The sequence below is a fragment of the Leiobunum rupestre genome, chromosome 3, assembly GCF_980474605.1.
Source record: "Leiobunum rupestre chromosome 3, qqLeiRupe1.1.hap1, whole genome shotgun sequence".
NCBI lineage: Eukaryota > Metazoa > Arthropoda > Arachnida > Opiliones > Sclerosomatidae > Leiobunum > Leiobunum rupestre.
The window spans coordinates 46,759,573-46,780,894 of record NC_143386.1 but is presented as its reverse complement, the minus strand read 5'-3'; the positions used below and the strand labels follow the sequence as shown (position 1 = coordinate 46,780,894).

The following is a 21,322-nucleotide window of genomic DNA, read 5'->3' as shown; positions in this document are numbered from 1 at the left end:
GTTTTCATAGAGATACAGGATTAAGGTTTGCAATAGGCCTGAGACCCTTTTCATAGAGAAACAGTAGTAAGGTTTACAATAGGCCAGAGACCCTTTTCATAGAGATACAGGATTAAGGTTAGCAATAGGCCTGAGACCCTTTTCATAGAGAAACAGAAGTAAGGTTTGCAATAGGCCAGAGACCCTTTTCGTAGAGATACATGATTAAGGTTTGCAACAGGTCGGAGACCCTTTTCATAGAGACACAGGAGTAAGGTTTGCAATAGGCCAGAGACCCTTTTCATAGAGATACAGAGGAAAGTTTGCAACAAGTCAGATACCCTTTTCACAGACATACAAAGGCCAGGATTGCAGCTTGCCAGAGACCCTTTTCATAGAGAAACAGAAGTAAGGTTTGCAACAGGTCAGAGACCCTTTTCATAGAGATACAGGATTAAGGTTTAGCAATAGGCCTGAGACCCTTTTCGAAGAAATACAGGGCAAGGTTTGCAGCGGGTCAGAGACCCTTTAGGCAGAGATACAAAGGCAAGGTTTTAATTAGGTTTGAGAGCTTTTTCATAGAGATACACGAGTAAGGTTTGCATTAAGCCCGAGACCGTTTTCCTGGAGATGCAGGGGAAGGTTTGTAATAAGTCAGATACCCTTTTTGCAGACATACAGTTGAAGCTTTTTGGCTTTCGCGGTTAACGACTAAGAGTTGCTACATTAATATCGATTTAAAAACTCCACAGGCGTTTATGGAAAGGTGGAAACTGAAGAATTTTTGTAAAAGCCCTTTAATTAATATAGCGGTTCCCAAGGGTGCCAACAGCTGAAATAGTAGCCGGATTCCTCCTTCTGAGAGGTCAGAGTTGATCTATCGTAACAAATGTTAGGAGATAAATTTATCTGTCTCACAAACCCCAAAACACACAGATTAATAGCCAGGACTACAGCCTTAATTTACAAAGAATATATAAATCAGAGTAGATGGTCGACCGTTTACAGAATATTAATTATTTTCTCACCAGAATATATTAGGTGGTTTCTAGTGACAGATAGGATTATTTATCATAAACAAAAAAGGTCTGGCAACCCTATTTTGGTTTAAAAACGAAACTATCTTTCAGGCCGAGTGCTGAAGGCTAGGAGGAGAACGGGTTTTAACATATAATGGGCGAATGAAAAATGCGCTACGTTAATAGGGTTATTTAAAACAGCAGCCCCTCCTAGCGGGCATCCCAACCGACGCGTCGTTTATGACCAGATCGACCCGGTAGAGGTAAAGAAGACAAGCATCCGGAAATAATGTTGTTTATTTTATACAGATTTAATGTTCAAAATATGACGGCCTGGCGACTTTGTGCCATTAGAGTTGATGCCCGATCTCCAAAATCCTTATATTGGAAAACTTATTAGTTTTCCTCTAATAACTCTTCGTCCTTAAAGCAAAAAAGCGATAATTTTCTTTATAGTGATGAAAAATAATTCTCATTGGTGCTACCTCAGACTCAATTCCGAAATTTACGGCTGATAGGGACATAAAAATACGATAAAAGAAACAAGTTGGCATACAACTATAACCTCGTTTCACACACAAATGTCTTCATTTATTCGGTTTCCCGATTCCATAATAACTTGTAGAGGTTAACGGTAATAGTAAGTGTAGGGAGCTGTTGGCTCGCGTGGCATGAAGGGCTTGCCACCACCCTTCTACGCATTGTAACTAGTGTTCGTACGGGGACCCCGACCCCGACCCCGACTGTCGCAAATCCATTTTTCGGGGTTATGTTTTCGTAGTGTAATTTTAAATTTTCGCGCCGACGCACCCCGCTAAAATCCTAAAAATATAAAATAGATAGGTTCCTCCTCTCCCTTTTTTCGTGGGCGACAATAGAATGATCCGAATGACCTTCGGCTGATGCCGCTGACGTAGCTCTCGCTTGACGCTGGATTAAAAGTTTTAGTTTCATAATTGCCGTTGTTCGAACTCTCAGTCTCAGCTAAGGAGTGTGGAGTTACAACGTTTGGAAATAACTTGTGTATTTATAAAACAACTTATTTAAACAATTACAATGCCTCTATTTTAAAATCTACCTATCTTATCTATTTTTACTATAGTCCTAGTCGATAATTCAAAATAACGGTCAAAAACGCCGCCGATCAGTTTAGTAAAATATTTTCAGCGGCGTTATCGTCGGCCATTTTCGGTATGGAGATACAGGCCGGAAGGCAGGCAAGGCTGCCAGATTTCGATAGATCGAAAAAGGCCAACTCTCTCCAATCTTTTCGTTTTCAAAACGAACATTTTGCGGCGTAGCTATCGACTAAGACTATTACTAATAGTCCCTAGGCTCAGAGGCTGGCTTACACAAGATACACTATCTAATCTTAACCAGTAAAATTGGGGTATTTTGATAATTTTTCTATTCTTAATAAATACAAAGAATTTTCCATCCCCGACCCCGACCCAGACTTGTTTTTCGCGGGGTTAGACCCATCCCGACCCCGACTTTATTTTGACCCCGTACGAACACTAATTGTAACCCGGCCACCTGTTTAAGGCATTAAAAAACACTATTTGACTTGGGCCTAAGGTATTAGCCTAGCTGATTATTATTATTATTATTAAATTAGAAATTTTACTGGAACCCAGCAAAGAAATACCAAATACGAATCCATTTCATTACATTAGGCTGATTCATTATTTAATTTTTAATTTTATTTGTTTTACCTCTCAGGAGTGACGCAGTTTTTTCACATTCAAATTCCCCGACTTTTCCTGACCATCTCTTTAGATTTTCCCCGACAAATTGTATGCCAAAAATTTGTATTTGTGAACCTATAATTTAATAAAGGTTTCCTGTTGGCAACCGAAATTAAATTCCCTGACATTTCCCTGATTTTTTAGATCCATATATAACAGGGTTCATACAGCTATTGGCAATCCGATTTCCATGATATATCCATGTTTTCAAAAGGAAATTTCCCTGATTTTTCATGTTTTCCCAAGGTAATTTCCCTGGTTTTTCCATGTTTTCCCAAGGAAATTTCCTTGATTTTTAGGTAATTTCCCTGATTTTTCCATGTTTTTCCAAGGTAATTTCTCATTGAAATCCGAAAATCACTTCAAAAAGTAATGATAAAATCGCCAAAATCTCTACGAAATCCCGAAATCCCGTACAAAATAATGGCAAGTGTCCGACCCGTCGAACGTATTGAAAACCAGTATAACATACTAATTCTTCCGATCAGTTTCAAAATATTTATTAGCGAATTTCCTTGCGATATATTTGTAGTACCACAAGATAATGTTCACGTTCCCTATCAGTGAGTTCCTTATTGTTAAACGTGTTAAATTATGACTGAACGATTGAAAGAATAATCAGTCATTTTAGGTCGGATGAGGAGGTTTGCTAAATCCCTCGGGATGTCTAGCAAAGTTTGTGGGTACGTTGCGTAACTCTCCGCCACACCATTACAATATCATAACGTACCATAACGAGTGAAATATCGGGAGCCAGGTACAAAAAAGGGGAGCTCTTTAACAGATCCCATTAGACCCCAAGCCGGAAAGACCGTAAAAAGGACATCTCAAATATAAAAAATAAATACAGCCGCGTACAACTACAAAGCGCCATTAAAGTCCCTCTTCTCGTAAAATGAGCGCCAACGACTCAATTTGCTATCTTAAATCTCCTTATTACTACAGAAATTAAGTTGAAGACTTATCCGAATATTTATCCTCGTCACGCTCAGAGCGGTGGACACTCCCGTAATCGTAATAATAATTATTATTAAATTTCTTCCCTTAAAATGCTTTGGTTCTTCTAATAGTTAGTCTAATTAACTCTTTTAATTTCAGAAACTATACATTTACTACTGAGTTGCGTCCTTAGGCTGTTTATACAGAGTGTTTCAAAAGGTGATGCGAAAATTGTAAGGAGTTGTAAGGGTGCGTATGCCCATTTTCCTACGATGAGTTAAAAGAGCACCAGAGCTTCAAAGTGTGGCCTACTAGCCCCTGGAAGTAGGCTGCAACCACCGAAAAACCAAGCAGCAGGGACTTTAAATACTGTTTAAGTTTACTTTTTACGTTGGTAGCCTGGTTACCTCTATTTGTTTACAAAGTCCTTTTTAACCTATCACACGAACCCAAACCTTAATGTTCGCGTTTCCCTGCTGTTTGGTTTCGCGTTGTTGCAGCCTACTTCCAGAGGCTAGTAGGCCACACTTTGAAGCTCTCTGGCGCTCTTTTAACTCATAGTAGTACAATGGAAAAAAACAGGCATACTTCTCAGCTCACCCCCTACAAATCCTTAAAATTTTTGCATAACCTTTTGAAACACCCTGTATAGATAATTGCTGAAAGCCTACGGACGGCGAAATTGGCGGCGACCCTAATGCAATTAAAATAATTACTTAAAACAATCATCTGAAACGCGGAAATCCCTCAGCCTTAAGTATTTTCTTTTCTGCAATTGCCGCTTGGTTTGATTCGTTTGCAAAATGCACTGCCTCATCCCGCAATTTTGTGTTCTTTGGGAATTGCGTCTGTAGGTCGCTTCGCCATTTCGAACTGTTCTGACTGTAACTACGGATCTGAACTGACTCATTCGAAACGAAGAAAGAAGTTGGTTTTTTTTACTTCGATTTAACTCAAATTGGGGATCCAACAAAATAACACAGGTATGTTAAAAGTCCCTTGAAATCGGGACCAAATGTCCTCGAAATCGGACCGGAACCAACCGTATCTCCCAATTTACGCGGCCAGGGGCGAAAACTCGAGAAACTGAAAAAAATAATAACAAACTCAGCTAAACTCCCTGGCTATGACGACTTCCGACTCTGATGCTTATTATATAGATGTTACTGTATGGTCTGAAAAGTATGGTCCATAGGTGACACCATAAGTTACCAAACCGACTGACCCCGTCCTTAGTGAACTACTTACAAGGAGAGTACCCGAGGTGTTTTTTGCCGATTTTGTTCAAAGTCGGGCGTAATGTAGACCTATATGAGATATGAAATTTCCCAAAAGGAGACGTCGCACTACCCATTCGATTTGCCATGGCGACCGAAAATGTTTTTGATCACTTAAAACAAAAATATTTTTTTTCTTATTTTTCTCAAAAATTATTACAATTTATCTTAAAAAATGTTCCAATTTATCCTCAAAAATGTTCCAATTTCCCCAAACTCGATGAAATTTACCTAAATGTGGTTCAAATTACCCATTTCGTGATTATAAAATTAAAAAAAAATTTCTTAGGTGAAACCGAGAAAATCCCATGCTTTTTTAAATGGAGATTTTTTTGGTTTTAAGTGGTCAAAAAAATTTCCGGTTGCCATGGCAAATCGAATGAGGTAGTGCAACGTCTCCTTCTGGGAAATTTCATATCTCAGATAGGTCTACATTACGCCCGACTTTGAACGAAATCGGCAATAAACACCTCGGGTACTCTCCAGGGTTGGCAAAAACCCGGAAAAACAGGTTTTTGCCGGGACATGTGGGAAAAACTGGTAAAAACCGGAAAAACTGAAAAAAAAAACTCTTTTCATGCTAAATTAATGATTGAGATATCTATTAAGTGACTAATTTGATCATTGCAAATAGGAGACATGGAAAAAAAGGCCAGAAGAAGAGTGAATATAGAATAGAAGGATATACTGCTTTTATTATTTATTTTTTATTTAATGTTGCCACTAGAGGTGGAAAAACCTTGGAAGTACGATTTCCCACACGGTTTTTAACAGCAAAACAATAGGTGGAAAAAACCGCGGAAAATCTAGTTTTTTCCACCCTTGGCAAAATTGTGCCAGCCCTGGTACTCTAATTATTAGCGTTTCTCGAAAATACAAAGCTATACCAGACGAATAATTTTTCTACGCGAGAAAACTCAAGATAATAGAGGAAAAATTTATTCCCCCAAGTTGATCGTAAATAACGTCGCTACATTAGAATTTAGAACACGACGAAACCGAAATAAAGAAATAAGAAATATGTAAAGACGTAGACAATGGGCCCCTCATAAGACGGCCGAGTCGAAACACTCGGTAAAAAGTGAAAAACACCTTCCCACTCAGCGTACTATAAAAGTCGCCAGAGCATTATAAAAACCGTATAACTGAATGGCCAGGTCCTTATCATCGAGTAACCATGGCGACGAATCCCGTCAAATAGAAACAAAAGCGCCGAAGAGAAGAGAACTAGTCTCCGAGTGCTGAAAGGGGCAGGCCAATTACTCAACGGAAGAAGCTACTAACGTTTGAAAGACCATAAACGAAAGGAGTGGAGTGGAAATTTGCCTAGACGATACTAAAAACTTAGAAAGTAAGAAAAAACGCCTCTCTTTAAAACTGAAACTATTGAAAAGAGGATGTATAAAAAACTAACATTAAAAAAGCATCAATCTTGAATTGGAAGACGAACCAAGTTTTTTTGCTCTTCCGGTGTATATCTACTTCCTCGACAAATACAAGAGGGGAAGTGAAGAGCCGTAAAAAAACAGGCCACATCCGCCCTCCTTAAGCCCTTACAGGGTCGTCGCCTCCTAAGATGTTCCTAGCCCGGATTCGTTGGAGCGAGTAAATAGTTTTTAAATTAAACACCGGAGCAAAAAAGGGGAGTCGAGAGTTCCGCTTCTTTCGGTGGCCTTTGTTTTGGGCGGCGCCGGGCTTACGGTCTTGATCTTCGGGACTTGGGAATCGATCAGAGGGCGCCCGGATGTTATTTTGGTTTTACTTCAAGAGGTGTGCTATATACAGAGAGTTACGAAGATATCATTAAAGAGTCATTTACTCGCTTAATTAACCAAATGATATTCATAGATTAAACGGAAACGTGTTGAAAATCATTTATATTTAAACATATAATCCATCAAATCAACTCTTGGTTCCAAAACTTTTCGATCAAATCAGTTTTAGTACCATAAAAAATATACGACCATATTCAATAGTTGATTTTATAAAATATCTTTACGCTTGCACAACTTGTTGAAATGTTGCCCTGGAATAGTTCAGCCAATGCCTAAGAATGAGTTCATAAGCTCTTTAGTGGGAGAGAAAACGGATCCACAGCTGAAGCGGGGAGGCAACATTTCAACAAGATGGCCAAGGTTATTTTATAAAAAGAACTATTTTAGATAAAAATAGACTAGATCAATTGGCCTTTGTATAAAGTAACATTGGCCATCGTAGATGTTTAATTTGGCCATGGCTAGAATACTAATTAATTGGAAATATATATAACGACTGATACTTCATGGCTAGTTAAAATAAATTTAAAATAATTATTTTATAAAAACATTTTTCTTTTTATTTACGTCGCAAGCTTTCGGGTGCGAGACCCCTTGTCAAGTTGACTCAGTCAGTTATACAGTTAGAGTGGTAATATTTTTACATATCAAATTACGTTTCTCTACATTGTTTATCTTTGTTATTTCTTACCTTTGTTATTTAACAATTATTATTTATTTTTAACTCCCCCCAGTTGGCCATCTTGTTTAGTTACAATTATTATTATTATTATTATTAAATTTTACTACCAAATCGGGTAAATGAATATATCGTTGAAAAACTTACCACTTTAACCAAACGTTTACCCAATAAAATATTTCCCATTTCAGGTCAAAATATCGATTAAAAAAATTGATTTTGCTCTAGTTCGAAATGTAGGGATCTGTAGTATATAAACTAGCTATTACCGAACAAAAATAATCCAAGACCTACCGAACCAATCCAAACAATTGATCCAATTGATATAGTTCAAGGTTTTAGACCGAAAGAAAAGGTCTTCCAATCAGAACTGCAACCAAATCACAAATTCAATCTACTCCGCAAAATCCTCGATAAAATGATTACAAACGAAACAGCATTTCTTTTCAATTCAATTAAGGCGAGATTAGAGCCTTGGAATTTCGTCCGAAAAGTAACGATATTTGAAAGTTCACGTTATACATCCATTAGAGAGAAAGGTTCTGGAAATCTTAAGAAAACAAAGTTTCAGCTGAAATACCACTTGTTTACATAATCGCTTTAAATTCACGAATGAACAACGTTACTACGAGTCTTATATATATTTGCTCACCCCCTTATATTATAAAACCCAACAATTCCGCCTAGGACTTCGACGTTCAACTTTCACATAAATAAGAAAACTTTACTTCTAGTCGCTGTTGATGCGTGAATCGAGATTTAACGTTACGCATTTTTCCTCCTTTAAGAGTGTACTAAGATTAGGATCAGCGGAGAGCGCGTTCGACGGTAAGCCTGGTAAACTTTACCGACTCGGAACCTAAGACTAAGCCGTCAGATAAGGACGGATTGGAAGCGAACGGGAGTCCCTTTCCGTGACTCGATTTACTTTTATTCTCCCGAAAAACGGAGTCGTCTTCGGGCTCCGTTTTTTTCCGCCGGGACTGTGTTTTGTCTAAACAGTTTTGCTAAGCGGCTTAAGAGGAAATTTGTTCCGAGGGGTTTAAAGGGATGGAGGCCAGGCCTAATCTGGCCCGAGTGGATTGAAGTGGTCTCCTCCCGTTCACTCTCCATCCTCTCTTCCTTTCATCTTCCGGATCAAATCCTTTCTTGGAATATACGCATACGATACGAGATTTGCATCATGCCTGCTCTTTTTATTAATTCAAGTCTTAGCTTTAAAGGATTGCCTTTCTAAACTCGAAAGTCTTACGTTATAAATAATTTCATTGGCTTTTTAAATAAATACTACCAAATTCAGTCATATTTAACACATACCTCCAAAATCAGTAACATTTATTTTACATCGCAGTTAAACGATTTAATTTTCAAGGAGGTTTTAAAAGCAAACTCAATTTTTAGTATGTCTTTAAAATTATTGAATTTTGTGCCATATGTGTTAAATATTACTGAATTTTGTGCCGTGTGTTAAATATTATTGAATTTTGTGCCATGTGTTAAATATTACTGAATTTTGTGCCATGTGTTAAATATTATTGAATTTTGTGCCATGTGCTAAATATTACTGAATTTTGTGCCATGTGTTAAATATTATTGAATTTTGTGCCATGTGCTAAATATTACTGAATTTTGTACCATGTGTTAAATATTATTGAATTTTGTGACATGTGTTAAATATTACTGAATTTTGTACAATGTGTTAAATATTACTGAATTTTGTATACACGTGTTAATTATTACGAAATTTTGCACATGTGTTAATTATTACGAAATTTTGTACATGTGTTAATTATTACGGAATTTTGTACCATGTGTTAAATATTACTTAATTTTGTACCATGTGTTAAATATTACTTAATTTTGTAAATGTGTTAATTATTACGGAATTTTGTACCATATTCGGAAATTTTGAATTTATTGAATGAAATTAGAAAAACAGTTAGTTTAATTAAACAAAATTACGGAGCTTTCAATTAGGGAGTGGTTAGAAAATTCAAATTCCAAATCCCCAAATTAAGGATAAATCAGGCGAAGAAGCTAATTTCTAATTTCAAAATGAAGCGTTGTTTTTTATTTTAACTAATTTCGCAGTCGGAATTTTAATCGCGTACGCGCGACTGGAATAAAGATTCATAGTTTTGACAATTTTTAAATATAAATTTAAAGCCAGTTATTCCGAGTGCGAGAAGGAATTAGCGCGTATAATCAGAAATTTAATACTCCTTAAACAGATATTATTAACAGCCTGCAAACTTCGCAAATTGTTCGAAAGATTAAAGACTCGACGTCTAGGCTTGGCTAACTATACAGTTGCGGATGGAGGGAAGATGCCCGGTACGCCCTTGACCGTAGTACCAAGTAAACGCGGCCTTTGGAAAAGGCTGGAGATTAAGCAAGTTCGTCTTAGGCTCGCTGCAGTCCCGAAACAGCGTCGGAGAGTCCCTATAAATATTTATGAACACGTTCTCTTCGCGGGAGGAGATGCTCGCCGGAGATAAGAGTGAATATTTGTTTAATTAAAACAATTTCCTTCGGCCGGACTCGTGAATAATCTGACGGAATTTTCTCATTCATTTTTAGTTTTGACTAACACCACTCAACGCCGACGGACGCGCCAAATACCACGTACCTCGACTTAGTGGTTTTTCACTTTTTCTCTAATTAATAAAAATATGAATTTTACTGGCCAACCGCTGATATGTTAACCGCGAAACTGGTCAACATTATGATGTTTATATTATAAACCATGTTTTTTTGTAATAGTTATGTAAAGTCCGAATCACAATTATGCTTTCTTTAGAAAATTATTTTGAAAAATTGGCAGTTGAGCCTGTGTCGATTACACATTTAAGTTTAATTTTGTAAAACTGGTTTAATATTATTCCATTTTCAGAAGTAACATTTCCAAAAATAAATGTGTTTTTCCTTTAATAAAATATTTAAAAAATTGCTTAAAATATTTAAAAAATGGCTTAAAATAAAAATTGCCCAAAATAATTTAAAAATTGCCTAAAATAATTTAAAAATTGCCTAAAATAATTTAAAAATTGCTTAAAATAATTAAATTTCTTAAAATAATTAAATTTTTAAAAATAATTAAATTTTTAAAAATAATTAAATTTTTAAAAATAATAAATATTTGCTTAAATTAATTAAATTGCTTAAAATAATTAAAAAATTATTTAAAATTTAAACAGTTCGTAGAATAATTTGGGACCTCTTTACAAAAAAACCCGATGTTATAAATTTAAATGTAAATATTTATTTTGTAATTGAAATATTCCCACGTTTAGTAATTTTTCAAAAACAGCCATTTTGAGGTTACTTGACTACGTCTTTGAAAGGTGGCGCGATAGCTATATTGTATACGCCGTGATTTTTATTTTGCCGCCTCCCCTATCTTCATCTTCGTATGTCGAGGACAGGCGAAATTTTGAAAACGAACCATTAACGTTGATCCCTCCAGTGGCTCTTGTTCCCCGGCCACCCACGGCGGGGGTCTCGGCGAAGAAACTGAGCTCGCTTTCGGAGCAATTTATTTGAAAAATAAACGGCCTGTGTGATCATTTATATCTCGAGGTATTAAATCATAAACCGGCGGCAGTAGAAGATAAGATACAATGGCGTTGATAACGCCCGAAATAATAAAAAATCCCCGACGAAAAGAGGTTTTTTGTGTAAATTCGTCTTGCGCGCAATACTCTGCTGTATTGTTATTGGAACACTTCTACAGGCGCCAGTAGGTTAAAAATAGACCAAAGGGTTCCGTCTAAAATTTATTTTCTTTTTACGCCGACATTGTTTTAGGTAATTCTAGGTAATCTACAGAAGGTAATCAATTTTATTCCGGCAACAAATCAGTTGTTAATTAAATAGTAATTACATTAATGTAGGAAAACCCAAGTAAATATAAATCATTATATAGGATATACAGTCCAAAATAACAATTTATAGCGGACACTAAGTTCGAAGCGATTTTTTTAACACTACACCGGAAAAAGTAATGGATCTAAATCAGCAGGAAAACTTCTTTCCTTTAAAAGGAAGGATTGGCAAGACGCCAAGGCCTAGAATAGGCTGCCCTCTTTTAATCTTCGGATTAAACAGCGCCCCCTGGATTCGATAGTAGTTAAGGTCTTTCCCCCGGCCCCTTATAGAACGGCCTTCATTGTTCGTTTTGTATCTTTTGAAGACAGAGGCTAAGTAATCGGGCCGTTGCGATTTTCTAACGGATACTCGTTAGATGTATAACGGTAGCCGGGTTGGTTGGACACGCGGAGTGGCGACGGACGGCTGTGTTGGTGTAAGGGCGGACGGCCTACCAGAGTGAGCTCGCTTAGTAATTAAGATTTTTCTGCTCTAACGAGTGCGTTACCATTTTTGGGGAAAGAGGCGAGACAAAGGGCGTTTTAGTAAAATAGCCGAGGTCTAAAAGGGCGAGGGCAAACAAAAAGAAGGTTTAACACTTTTCTACCTCAGCTGATTCGTTATTTAAAAATGGAATCGAGAATTTCTCACGGTCGTCGCTTCCAAAGAACGAAACGGCTGAGTTTAAACGTCATTAATTAAATGCTTTATCGAGCCAGAAAAGGAGACGCGTTTGTTTCGTTTCCCTTTCTTATCGAGAACAACAAAAACTATAAAGACTCCTTTTAATTCAATTGTACACGAGATAATCTTAGAATAAGAAAGAAAACGTTATTTATTTAGCCCGAAATTGCCGTATGGGAAAATAAAACCACAACAACCACGTCACGAGACTATCCATGGTGGCCACAAAATTAACGGATTCAAATTCCCTGCCTATTCCCAATTTTCCCTGACTTTTTAAGGTTAAATTTTTATTTTTCATTTTACTTTTATCAGAAGTTAATGCATTTAAATGGACTTATATTTCAATCAAAATGTTATTGCAATGTTGAAAAAAATTAGCCAAACTTTCAAGGAAATAAATGATAATCATAGAATTTGTCATAGATCTAGAAGAAAATTACCGTCAAAAAGTGTCAAGATAAAATTGAATTTCCTGACTTTTCCCTGAATTTTTACAAATTCTTAAAATTCTCTTACTTTTCCCTGAATTTTAATTTTTACAAATTCTTTAAATTCTCTTACTTTTCCCTGAATTTTAATTTTTACAAATTCTTCAAATTTCCTGACTATTTCCTGAATTTTAATTTTTAGTAATTCTTAAAATTCCTCGACTTTTCCCTGAATTTTCACAAATTCTTAAAATTTTCTGACTTTTTCCAGAATCTTTACAAATTCTTAAAATTCCCTGACTTTTTCCAGAATCTTTACAAATTCTTAAAATTCCCTGACTTTTTCCAGAATCTTTACAAATTCTTAAAATTCCCTGACTTTTTCCAGAATCTTTACAAATTCTTAAAATTCCCTGACTTTTTCCAGAATCTTTACAAATTCTTAAAATTCCCTGACTTTTTCCAGAATCTTTACAAATTCTTAAAATTCCCTGACTTTTTCCAGAATCTTTACAAATTCTTAAAATTCCCTGACTTTGTAGGCCCATTTTTAAATTCCCTGATTTTTCTGACGTGTGGCAACCCTGCTATCATTCAACGGAATGCTGCTGTGCTCTTTGGACCCCGAGGGGGTAGAAACTTCAGTAATCAGCTGTACAAATCATGGGTAATCACGCGAATTCACTTAAAATAATCATCGGAAATCACAAAAAAATTGTCAGTAACCCCTGGAAATCACCGAAATATTATGAGAAATCACTGGTAATCACCGAATATTTAACGAAAATCAGAAATTAGGTGTACAAAAATTTACGAGTGACTACCCCTCGTTGGACCCACAGATGCTTCCCTACAATACGCGGATGTATTGCAAGTATTGTTGGGGAATACAGTATTCCCGCGCAAACGAAGGGGCAACGAGACTGTGGTGCGACCCAGAAATTATTCAAAGAAGGCAGGGTCTACGAGAATAGTCGTGAGCAATGTTATTCCATACGTTATAGAAGGTCCAACTTACAATACACCCGCGTCTTACGGATAAGCAAGGGGTAATCCAAGGGGTAACGCGAATTCGAGACGGAATCGATTAAACGTAAGTCCGACAGAGAGCGATGACGGACAGCGAAGGACGACCGAAAAACACAATGGGAAACGTTTGACAGATTAAACCGCGCCATCTCGCGACAACCTTATTAATATTCATCCGAGTCCCAATGTCAAAAGCAACACCAAATGCAGCCGGACGACATCACACGAGGAACTTACGGCCGGTCATAGGCCATCCAATCAACGCGGGCACTCGGCGCCTAATCCTCCGCGCCGTTTGATCATTCTCGGTCTATTAAATGATGACAAACCCCGCCCAACGCCATCAATCCGAGACCCCGGCCAAAGAGCATTGGGACGAAAATCGAAGACTACCTTCGACTGAGCCCAATCCATCTCGGCCTCTCAAATAGAATGAATATCGTTGGACCAGAGCGCCGGATTGCGCCAGTATAGAACATTTTAAATATATATCTCCCGCAAAAGGTATATCGCGCCGTACATTTTCAAAAGGCGCTCTCCGAAATCGCAATACGCCGATTAGGATAACGATTTTCCGATACTTTGACAAATAGCTGGTCCGGTAATTCGCCAAGGCTTAAGGACCGTTCGCACCAACGAAGAACGTTACATTTTGCTTATTTGGGATCCCATATGTAATTGCAGAGCCCCCACTAAAATCTTCAATTTTATATAGGAAAAATAGGATTCCTTTTCAAAAAAATATAGGACTTTATAGGACTATTTTTACAAAATTATAGGATTTTATAGGACTATATATTCTATTTAATTTACTAACTTTATGCATTTAAAATCAAACTCTATATTTAGATAAATAAATCTTTGATTTTCACTTAAAAAATAGAAACTATTTAACCATTTTAACACAAAATATACTATTAGCTAACTATGTTAACAATAACAAAAGTATAGACTAGAATGACTTCATTGACTTGGTATAGGAATTTATCCTATAGCTAAATCTAGCAATTTAACTGAGTGGCTGGATTTAAAATGGGCAAAATATCAAAATTATAAGATTGTATAGGACTTTTGGGGGATTTTGCTAAAAATATAGGATGTTATAGGACGTTTTTGAAAATATAGGATGTTATAGGACATTTTTGAAAATATAGGTTGTTATAGGACATTTTTGAAAATATAGGATTTTATAGGAATTATAGGACCTCTGGGGGCCCTGGTAATTGTATCAAATTCGGGATCGATCCTAGCTTGGTGAAAACTCGGCGTTGAGTTTGCAAGTTCTCTCCCCACTAAATAAAAGAGCTTTCCCCACGAGTTCTTCGGTTTCCCCTTTCCATAAAAACTAACGGTAACAGTGAGTGAAGGGAGCTGTTGGCTCGCGTGGCATGAAGATCAATAGGTTTTGAGCTTAGAAAATATAGCGCCATCTGCCTTAACATTCGTGAACTAAATATCGGAAGAAATGGCAGAGGACTTTTGAATTTCAATGTTTTTCGGTTGAGGTTAACGGTAATAGTGAGTGTAGGGAGCTGTTGGCTCCCGTGGCATGAAGGGCTTCCCACCTCCCTCGTCATAATGTTATTTTCTTTACGCGCGTAAAAACGTTTGAACGTTTCAAAGCTGAGAAACGCGTCGTTGCGCGCGCCAGTGGAAAACAAGCTTTAGGCGGCCAATTGTTTAACGGCATTAAAAAGGCGCTAGATGACTTGGGCCTAAGGTGGTGGCTTGGCTATTAGCCTAGCTAAACTTGTAAATTTTCCGTAACCTCAAAATGCGGAAAAATGTCCGGGAAATTTTCCAAGAACATTTTCTGAATTGCCCGAAATTTAAATTCGCTAACAAAATTAGGCTAATCATGAAATGTAAACAGCTTTTTCGGAAAAATACAGAACATTTTCCAACTTACAACTCTAAAATTAATTAATAGTTAAGTTCGCAGTGCTATATGCGTTGTTAAATTGTAGGTTAAAAAATAAAAACTTCGTTATATTTGCATATATTTAGAACTTTTATTAAGGCTTAAACCTTAATCTGACTAGTTTCTGAAGATGGCCACCTAAGCTAGCCGAAACTAGTCAGACTAAGGCTTAGGCTTTAATAAAAGTTCTAAATATATGCAAATATAACGAAGTTTTTATTTTTTAACCTACAATTTTACAACTCTAAGCCTAGCTGATTATTAATTATAAACGACGTATTTTCTTATCATTTGAATCGTAGAAATTAGTCATAATATTACGTGTCCTTGTATGAACTAGCCATTTTCCGAAACTAAAAACAATTGGAAAAATTGAACGTAGGGGGGGGGGGGGGGGGAATAAAGAATAATCAATCATAAAAAGGGAAGAATAATCCCCCCCCCGCAAAAAAACGATTCAAAAATAACTACGTAGCAGCTCGTTCGACTATAAGAACAAATAAACAGGGAAAAAACACAACGGTAAACGGAATACACCCTAATAAAATAAATCTCCGTAATGGAGTAAGGGAATAACAAGCGCGTCGCGAAATGGCAATACTAAGGTCGCACAGTTCATAAAATGATCGTACCTCAAAACGAACCGAATCTGTAATTCCGAATTGAAAGGTTTGGCCCGACTATTTCAGCTAATACGAAGTAGGACGCAAACGGACAGTGAGGGGTGCCTCTTTTAGGCGGCTTTTCCAGTCCGGTTAGAGATACAGGGTCCATGCTTTGGGGTAGAGGTCGGCGTTTGAATAAGAAATTATACGATTGTTTATATTTATCCATAACCGAGAATTATTCAGAAATATTCAAAAAAAATTATTAATTTTGCATGTTAAATCGTTGTTTAATCGTATAATTTATTCGTATAAAACAAATAATACTAATTTTAATGATTAATTGAAATTTTTGCGGTTAATTTATTTGTTCCGCCGACCTCTAGTTTGGGGGATCGGATGTCTAAGTTGGGTCAGAGTTATTAAAGTTTTCGAAGGTTAAATAACGACGCTATACCAGTAATAGAAACGCGTGTCAAACTTTCATCCCCACACCTGATTCAAGGATAGATTTGTCAAATGCGCCCTCTATGGCAGATAAATAGAAGCTCTTGAAAAAATAAGAAAACAATGGTTGTTTTGATTAATTAAGATTAACGGAAATAGTTAATGTAGGGAGCTGTTGACTCGCATTGTAACCCGGCCTCCTGTTTAAAGGAATTATAAGTCGCTAGATGACTTGGTCTTAAGGTGGTGCTTTGGGTATTAGCCTAGCTGATTATTATTATGAATATAAGTTATTAACGATTATATCATAGAATTTTTTTTATATATAATTATGGATATCATTACTCAGTATAATTAACCTAGACGGCGCTCCAGTGCAATATAGATAAAAGAAGGGAAATTTGGAGAAAGCATGTCTGACATATAGGCGCCATCCGAAAGGTAAGGTAACAAACCTCCTTAAATTAAACAACCCTGGTTAGACTACGTAAAACAAAATAAGCAGTAACCTAAATTTAGGTAAAACATGAAACAATGAAATTAGGAATCAGAGTAAATGGGAAACAGACGAGTTATCTGAGCAATTTTTAGTACATCTGAGACTACTCTGTCAGGGTATGGACGGTATTAAGAACTTCGCTAAAATCCGCCTCGCGGCGATGCTAAAAATCCGGTAATAGACAAAACGTCTCGAAGCTTGTTGAGGAACTCGGCAAATTTCTAAAAGAGCTTGATCAGATTGGAAGCGAGAGAACGTGCTCTGACTGCCTCGAAGCGTACGTTGCGATTCTCTCCGGTCTACTGTCCGCAATTTCTCCCGAGATGAGCGGAAAAATCTTGGATCGGGATCGCAACCCGAGGATGCTTTTAAAGATGGAAGCGCGCGAGAGACCAGGGGGGGAGGCAGCGGGGGACGCAATCTCGGAGCGAAATGTGTCCACTCATTCGTCAATTCGCTGTCGACAGCGATTCTATATAGATTGAAAAAGAGTGATACGAAAGGAATTTCGAGAGAGCTTTACCGCGCCCATTTTGCTGAGTAAGATTCGCGGTTCAACCGCTCGTTAGATGACGCCGCTAAATGAAACGTTTAAAACTGGCCACTATCGGGATTACAATGCCACGCCCTCTTCCCCCTCTTCGCATTTCGCCTTTGACCTCGATCATCTATACTTGATAGAAGAGTCTTCTTATGCCCAACTTCCCCAGTAACCCGCTAAACCAAATTTTTAGTGTTAAAATTTCCACCTATTGGTTAGCTTATTACATAATGCAAAATAACAAATAATATATGGAAATTATATAAATTTCAGCACTAAATATTATTAACATTAAGACACTTATTAGTATAAAATTGTTCAAATAACTCTACATATATAAACAACTTACGACGTTTGTCACATAAAAAAAGAAACAATTTAATCCCATAAAATAAATAAATTAATCCAATAAAAATATAAACAATTTTATCCCATAAAAAAGAAACAATTTAATCCCATAAAATAAACAATTTAATCCCATAAAAATAAACAATTAAATCCCATAAAAAATAGAAACAATTTAATCCCATAAAAATATAAACAATTTTATCCCATAAAAAAGAAACAATTTAATCCCATAAAATAAACAATTTAATCCCATAAAATAAACAATTAAATCCCATAAAAATAAACAATTAAATCCCATAAAAAATAGAAACAATTTAATCCCATAAAAATATAAACAATTTTATCCCATAAAAAAGAAACAATTTAATCCCATAAAATAAACAATTTAATCCCATAAAATAAACAATTAAATTTCATAAAAATAGAAACAATTTAATCCCATAAAAATATAAACAATTTAATCCCATAAAAATATAAACAATTTAATCCCATAAAAATATAAACAATTTAATCCCATAAAAATATAAACAATTTTATCCCATAAAAAAGAAACAATTTAATACCATAAAATAAACAATTTAATCCCATAAAATAAACAATTAAATCCCATAAAAATAGAAACAATTTAATCCCATAAAAATATAAACAATTTAAACCCATAAAAAATAGAAACAATTTAATCCCATAAAAAATATAAACAATTTAAACCCATAAAAAATAGAAACAATTTAATCCCATAAAAATATAAACAATTTAATCCCATAAAAAATAGAAACAATTTAATCCCATAAAAATATAAACAATTTAATCCCATAAAAATATAAACAATTTTATCCCATAAAAAAGAAACAATTTAATACCATAAAATAAACAATTTAATCCCATAAAATAAACAATTAAATCCCATAAAAATAGAAACAATTTAATCCCATAAAAATATAAACAATTTAAACCCATAAAAAATAGAAACAATTTAATCCCATAAAAAATATAAACAATTTAATCCCGTAAAAAATAAACAATTTAATCCCATAAAAAATATAAACAATTTAATCCCATAAAAATAAATAACTTAATCCCGTAAATTATTTTTCTTTGCCGTATTTCAATAGTTTAGATGTTTTTACGTATATTTTTAAACGTAGGCTTCCATGTTTTTTACCTATAAACGTTTACTACTTCCACTAATCTAAATTACCTAAAAATGGGTTCCCCAAAAATTTAGTTTACTTAACCCCTTATGTTTAATTAAAAACCAGTCTTCAGATTCGCCTAAGAAAATCTTACGTCGTTAGTAAACCTTCAGTAATGAACAAAAATATATGTAGCAAAAACCAATCCGAAACCTTTCCATCACAATCAGAAATTACCAGGCCGCACGACGACGACCAAGAAGATAAACTTCCAAAGATTGATGGGGATCGAAAAACCCAGCTCTTTATATAATATATATCAGCCTCCAAAACCGACACAAGTTTTAAGAGGAAGCCCGCATTCTTAATGTACACAGCATTCGGATATTATACCGGACGCAAACTGACCATTGCCTTCCGGTAATAGGCCGCGAAGGGTGTCGCGTGACTGGCACGCGGATAAACCGGTAGCCGATAAAAATGGCCCTTCGCTCTCATTTCGCGTAAGTGACAGTCAAGTTTCAAGCTCCCGGGGGACGGCCAGTAACGAGAGAGGTTCGGATCAATGGAGTCCGCGGGATCAGGGAAGGCTTACTTCTAGCGCGGGGTCAAACCTTCCCCCGCAATGTCCGCTCAGCCGCGACTGGGAGTATATCAAAGACTTAACCGGGGTTGCGGAGAGAAGCTCGCTTCTTCCTGTTACGAATCGGAGCGTCATAGGATCGCCGGAAGGAACGGGTTCAAATATCCCCAAAACAAAGAACCACCTCTCCAAAGAAATGTGAAGAATTAGCCCTAGAATAATAATTATTCTTCCCGGAAGGCCGTAGTTGTCGAGAGCCACCGTACATAGCTAGCTTGTGTTTTCAATTATCCAGGAGACGGTTAAGATCTCTGATGTTTTATAACCCCGAAACTTGTTAAAACTTTTGAAACGGGCAAACGCGTCGGCCTTGGCAAAGATTTAGTGGCCGTTCTCGTCAGTTAATGGCCCACGATTTTTAGGGGTGCTTCTAAGAAAATGCGAGGATCGGATATAAGTAATTACCGCTCTAATTATACTTGGCGATGGTTTTTGCGTAATGGTTATGCGGGATCGTTATTGCGACATATTGGCCCATTCATTTCGCACCAGATAATCGGTCGCTTTCCAGCGATGCGGACCATTTGTTAATTATTTAAGTTGAGGTTAGTTAAAGAATAAATATTAGATACATTATTATAATAAAATTATAAATATATTATTATAATATTAAAATAAAATTGTAAATTTAATATTATACTATTAAAATAAAATTGTAAATTTAATATTATAATATTAAAATAAAAATAAATTTATTATTATAATATTAAAATAAAAAATAAATTTATTATTATAATATTTAAATAAAAAAATAAATTTATTATTATATTAAAATAAAAATAAATTTATTATTATGTTAAAAAAAATTATTATTATATTAAAATAAAAAATAAATTTATTATTATATTAAAATAAAATTGTAAATTTAATATTATAATATTAAAATAAAAATAAATTTATTATTATAATATTAAAATAAAAAATAAATTTATTATTATAATATTTAAATAAAAAAATAAATTTATTATTATATTAAAATAAAAATAAATTTATTATTATGTTAAAAAAAATTATTATTACATTAAAATAAAAAATAAATTTATTATTATATTAAAATAAAATTGTAAATTTAATATTATAATATTAAAATAAAAATAAATTTATTATTATAATATTAAAATAAAAAATAAATTTATTATTATAATATTTAAATAAAAAAATAAATTTATTATTATATTAAAATAAAAATAAATTTATTATTATGTTAAAAAAAAATTATTATTATATTAAAATAAAAAATAAATTTATTATAATATTAAAATAAAAAGATAAATTTATTAAAATATTAAAATAAAAAGATAAATTTATTATAATATTAAAATAAAAAGATAAATTTATTATAATATTAAAATAAAAAGATAAATTTATTATTATAATATATTATATTATAATATAATATAAAATATATTATACTATATAATTATATAATATTAAAATTAAAAATATTATTATATTATATTATAATACATTTTATTATATAATTATATTAAAATTTAAAAAAAATGTTATTTTAAAATATAATAATATTTTTTATTATTTAATTATATTATATTAAAATTGAAAATTATTATTATATTATAATATATAACATATATTATACAAAATTATTATTTTTCAATATATTAGATCTTGGATGAAAAATAGTGTTATTTATTAGATAAGTCGACGGAGGTCCCTTCAAAATAACAGCAAAACCCAGTCAATAACTTCAACATTTAAATATTTCAAATGATTACGTTCATATAAGGCTTTAGAGCG

At 34.6% G+C, this 21,322-nt stretch overlaps 1 protein-coding gene across 5 annotated transcripts in view; it reads right to left on the bottom strand.

The window, feature by feature from the left end:
* CASK (peripheral plasma membrane protein CASK) overlaps nt 1-21,322 on the bottom strand; it is a 326,722-nt gene that overhangs the window by 127,622 nt on the left and 177,778 nt on the right. The gene's annotated exons all lie outside the window — the stretch shown is intronic.